Source organism: Amphiura filiformis, chromosome 8, assembly GCF_039555335.1.
Source record: "Amphiura filiformis chromosome 8, Afil_fr2py, whole genome shotgun sequence".
NCBI lineage: Eukaryota > Metazoa > Echinodermata > Ophiuroidea > Amphilepidida > Amphiuridae > Amphiura > Amphiura filiformis.
The window spans coordinates 24818893-24824892 of record NC_092635.1 but is presented as its reverse complement, the minus strand read 5'-3'; the positions used below and the strand labels follow the sequence as shown (position 1 = coordinate 24824892).

Sequence of the window (6000 nt, the reverse complement as noted above, 5' to 3'; positions counted from 1 at the left end):
ATTTTGGCCAAAAATTGTGCTGGGATAGGTCGTTGTCAACAGATTTACCATATTCGCCTTTCTATAAACATTAAAATGTGTTTTTAGGGAGAAGTGTTAGATTTCGTTCTATATAAAATAAATTCTGATTGGATGAAGGGAACACTTGAGGTTTTGACAAAAAAACAATCACAGAGGTCTATTTTCCAGCTAGAAACTCACACAGCTCTTCCAATGCTATGCACTCAACCGTGTAGTGTAATCAAAGACTGTTTAGAGAAAATTCACTGCTTGCTTGGAAGCTCCTTGACGAAAATGTGCGCTCTCCTGGGTGGCACTCCTCATAAGACCTGGGTCAATATTCCTTTTATAGACCCGGGTCATTATTCATATTTTGGATCTTTTCTACATTAAATATCTCGAAAACAATTCATATTTTGGGTCTTTTCTACATTAAATATCTCGAAAACAATTCATATTTTGGGTCTTTGCTACATTAAATGTATCGAAAACGAAAACAAAATTTTGACTCCCTGGACCGGGTGGTGTCACATAAAAGAGAAAAAAATCCGAAACGTGTGACAGTGGAAGCTCCATGGTTCACGCTAACGCAATTATTGATGATCATGAAAATCGATTTTACGATATAGCGTTTGAATCCGAACTAGAACATCTGGGAGCCAAGATGGTACTGATTCCACTGCATATAATATTGTTACCATATGATATCTTTTATTTTATTCTGAAAAGCGAAATTGCAATTGTATAATTTTTTTTGTTACAATCTGTATAGCAATTTTTCCAGTTCAATGATAAAGCGGTCAGGGCCAGGGTCCTGATCCAGAAAACACATTTTCAGAACATAAAATCAGCTCCAAGTACCGTACCGGGACTGAGATTTTGATGTTCTTGGCGAATTATTGATTATAGTTTTAAAAAGTTAAATAATTACATTATCATATTTAACGTATTTTTGATCGTCACAAGCAGATAAGAGAGGAAGAAAGACCAGCTCTGAGCAGGATAGACATTCTATTCATCGAGAGGGTGAGTACGAACAACATTCATTTACCTATATGTGAAAATACTGTGTTTAAGGTTAGCAACTATTTTAAACTGTTGCGATTTGGTATTTCACAGCATCTTGTGAATAGTATTGAGCTTTTGCAAAAATAGCATTGATCAATTCATAGCGAGTGTGTAGAAGAATTCAAATATCACAGATATACTTTTGTAGGTCCTGTGGTTCTTGAGTTATGTTGTAAAGAGGATTGAAACAACAACACTTTTGTAAAACGTACATAACTCATGATCAAGCAAGTTTTCAAAATATTATGATTTGTAGAATGAACTTTTCCAAAACATCAAAGTGTTATTTTTCAATAATTTATTGATTTAGATAATGAAAATCGATTTTTTTTGGACTGCTTCGACCAACAATACCTAGTCTACCCATAATCTTTGGTAATGACATTGTATATAGGTATGGCGTGGGGGTGTGCATCGGACGGATAATTAATTACTTTTTCAATGTCTGATTTCCAATGGGATGCCACTTTTATATATAATTTTGTTTCATTTTGCTAGCGTCAGATTTCTATTTCTGTGCATTTTTATTCGTTTTGTCGTTGTTTTTCATTTTATAAGGAACCCATTGGAAATATGCCTGGCTTTCATGAGTTAGCCATGTTCTTCTTTTAATTACACCAAATATAATAATAATAATAATAATAATAATAATAATAATAATAATAATAATAATAATAATAATAATAATAATAATAATAATAATAATAATAATAATAATAATAATAATAATAATAATAATAATAATAATAATAATAATAATAATAATAATAATAATAATAATAATAATAATAATAAAGAACTCAAGGCGCACAAACAATAAAGACAAACAAGTTACATATGTGAATCCGGAAAAGCACGAAGAAAAAGATGAGTTTTAAGTTGCTTTTTGAACTGAGTAAGCGAATGTGTGTTACGGAGGCTGTTTGGAAGCGAATTCCAAACAGCCGGGGCAGCGAAATGAAAGGAGCGTTCACCAGCCGATTTAAGATTTACACGGGGAGATTTCAATAATCTTTCAGTAGAAGATCGAAGTGGTCGAGCTGGTTTGTACGTGCAGAGCGTAGCAGACAGATAAGTTGGTAAAGTATCTTCAAAGTGCCGAAAAGCAAAAACAGCTAACTTATACTGAATCCGAAATTCTAAAGGCAGCCATGTGAAGCTCATATATGACGGGGTGATATGCTCATATTTCCTTTTCTTCATGCTTAAAACGGGCCGCGCAATTTTGTATTCTTGGAAGTCTGTTAAGGGGGTACTACACCCATGTGGTAAATTTGTGACTATTTTTGCATTTTTCTCAAAAAATAATTACACACTGGTAACAAAAGTTATGTATATTATTGGGGCAAGGAATCCAATTACTACACTGAAATTTCAGTGACTCAAGACAAGCGGTTCAGTATATATGATAGGAAACGAGGTACATCCTAGCGGTACCTTATTTCTGATCATAAATAACAAACCGCTTGTCTTGGGTCACTGAAATTCCAGTGTAGTAATTGGATTCCTTGCCCTATAATATACATAACTTTTGTTACCACTGTGTTATTAGTTTTGAGATAAATGCAAAAATAGACACAAATTTATTGAGGGGTGTAGTACCCCCTTAAGTTGGTCAGTGGTGATACCAGTCAAGAAAGAAGTCAAGACGTGATATAATAATTGAATTGAAAAGACATGATGTAGCTTTATCAGACAGATAAGGCCGAATACACCCAATACGTCTTAGACAAAAATGATGAACGGCAAACTTCACTGATGTGACTGGACATGGATAACGTTTTCTTATTAGCTAGGGGGTAAAGTAAGATAAGAAAGGCCACTATCTGGCCTAACAATTCAAATGTCAAATAGATTTTTACAAAGTTATGATGGTAAATAATTATTTTGAAAGAATAACTTCCAAATTTTGAAACAGAAATTTTACATGTGGCAAAGCTTCCAAGCAAGTCTATACTGTGGAAATAACAAAGGCCTACACATAATACCTTTCGGATGCGTGGCCCAAGTTCATCAAGTCAATCTACCAAAAAAATGTTGACAACATAGAGAAACATGATCCCCCAGTGCTCATTTAGCCCTACCACAGGGCCTTTTTTTACACACTATATACTCCGAGATACACCATGCTATAAACTATTAAGAACTGCTAAAAACCCAGTGATAGCTCACAACCCACAGTTCTCGGGGTATAGCGTGTCTCCGAATATAGCGTGTAAAAAATTAAAGAAAAAAGGCACTGTACTAGTAGGGCTATGCTGATTTAACTTTATCACACATGCTTAACCACATATTCTGTAATTAACGTCAAGTTCGTGAACTAAATCATAGCCAGTAACACTAATGGCTGTCGAAACTGGATTAAAAAAAATCGTCAACCATGTCAATATATCATGTCAACAACGCACACTATTATTTTTGCTGAACCATGAAATGGTTTTTTATTTATTTATTTATTTCACAATATTTCAACAGGGTAACCTGCTCAATAAAATTGATTTTCAGCAGGGCCCTGCTTAACGTATAAAATACAGTTTTACATGTTAAAAGAAAATAAATTTTTACATAAACATATAATCCATCCATAAAACCATGATTAAGAGACACGTTGACGTAAAAGACATAAAAGATATGTATATACATTATTGAATATTTGATAAAATCATTAGAAACTCCATAAGAAATGTATAAGAATATAAATATTGACATAAACATATAATCGAACCATAAAAACCATAATATTAAGAGACATGATGATGTAAAAGACATAAAAGATATCTATACTAATAAAATAATGAGCTCTGTCTGTCTGTCTGTCTGTCTATCCGGCTATGCGTTTCGCCGCGCTTCGACGCATCGTTCCGATATTTCGGATATAGATAGGTATCGGGCATTCCACGTTTATGGGGTGTTTTGAAAGGTTATCGGAGGTCAAGGTCAAAGGTCAAACTTAAAACTTTGTCCGATTGGGCCCAAATTTGGTGGGTGGAATCCTTGATACAAGGGGAGTATAATGCGCGAAATAAAATCGAGGTTAACCGAGGTCAAAGGTCATTACGGAGGGGGGTCAAATTTCAAACTTTGTCCGATCGGGCTCAAATTTGGTGGGTGGAATCCTTGATACGAGGGGAATATATGCCCGAAATAAAATTGAGGTCAAGCGAGGTCAAATGTCATTACGGAGAGGTCAAATTTCAAACGTTGTCCGATCGGGCTCAAACTTGGTGGGTGTAATCCTTGATACAAGGGGAATATATATGCCCGAGATACAATTGAGGTCAACCGAGGTCAAATGTCATTATGGAGGGGTCAAATTTCAAACTTTGTCCGATCAGGCCCAAACTTGGTAGGTGCAATCCTTGATACGAGGGGAATACATGCCCGAAATGAAATTGAGGTCAACCGAGGTCAAATGTCATCCAGGAGCTACATTTTAAACTTCATCTGATTTGGCTTAACAGAGGGTTCAAAATCCAAACTTTGTCCGATCGGGCTCCAACTTGGTGGATGTAATTCATGATATCAAAAACTTAAAAACTTAAAAACTTAAAACTTAAAATCGAGGTCATCCGAGGTCAAAGGTCATCAAGGAGCTACATTTTAAACTTCATCTGATTTGACTTAAACTTGGTGAAAGTTATTCTCCATATCACGGGAGCACTATCACGGCTACAGGTGCTCTTACAGCTACAGGTACACAGTATATATACATAAATAGGATAATTGATAAAAAAAAAACACATTAGAAAATACATAAGAAATATACATTGATATGCTAAAAATCTATTGCAATTGTAAACATAATTTAAGAATGCAGAGCAAGATGATAACTCATAAATGGCAAGATACATTAACATAATTTCAGATCTTTTTTAAAAGCTGTTTTAAAAGACGAGAATGATTTTGCATCGGATATCCTTTGAAATAAGATTCCATGTGATACATCCTTGATATTGAAACGTACTTTTACCATAATAAGTATTAAAACTAGGCTTGTAAAGATTTCCAGCTTTGCTTGTTCGTGTATGTACAGCATGGATAGAACTAACTGCATGAAATAAATCATTAAGGTAAACAGGTGCCATATTATTCAAAACTTTGTACATCATACACCCATTATTATATACAATTCGACTACGAATATGCATGAAGCCTAAAGTCATTAACATATCTTTGATGTGTGTACGGAATGGCATACATAAAATAATTCTCATGGCAGTATTCTGGAGTTTTTGAAGCCTATTTATATTAGTTTCCGTACAACTACTCCCTACACCCATACCATAATCAAAGTGAGGAAGTACCAATGTGTTATAAATTGTGATAAGGGAACTCTTTGGTACAAATGGCTTAATTCTCCTCATGATACCAAGGCCATTACATACATTTCGGCAAACGTTGTTAACATGATCATTCCATTTTAAGTTTGAATCAATAGAAACACCAAGATACTTAAACGAATTTACATTTTCAAGCACAATATCATTCATAGTTACATTAAAATCAATAATTTGTCTTGTTTTAAATGACGTATCCAGCAACATTACCTTTGTTTTGTTTACATTTGCTTTCATATGGTTATCATCAAGCCAATTATTTAATGACATAAGGTCATCGTTTAGGAGATTTTCAATAGTAGTGTGACAAACGTAGATTTATAAAGTATCATCAGCATACATGTCAATAATTGAGTTGTTTAAATAATTTGGCATGTCATTTATAAAAATCAGAAAAAGTAAGGGACCAAGAATAGATCCTTGTGGAACTCCGGATCTAATTAAATTTGGATTTGAAATTTTGCCATTAACCAATACATGCTGTGTTCGATTTTCAAGATAAGATTTGAACCAGCTACCTTCAACTCCTGAAATACCAAGTGACTGTAATTTGTGCACAAGAAATTCATGATTTACCATGTCAGATGCTTTGCTG

At 34.1% G+C, this 6000-nt stretch overlaps 1 protein-coding gene across 4 annotated transcripts in view; it reads left to right on the top strand.

Moving 5' to 3' along the window:
- The first annotated feature begins 843 nt into the window (after window positions 1–843).
- LOC140158242 (uncharacterized) overlaps window positions 844–6000 on the top strand; it is an 82090-nt gene continuing 76933 nt past the window's right edge. For all 4 annotated transcript variants that reach the window (XM_072181356.1, XM_072181357.1, XM_072181358.1 and 1 more), the window contains exon 1: window positions 844–1026. The gene's annotated coding sequence lies outside the window, so the exon portion shown is untranslated. The remainder of the gene's footprint in view (window positions 1027–6000) is intronic.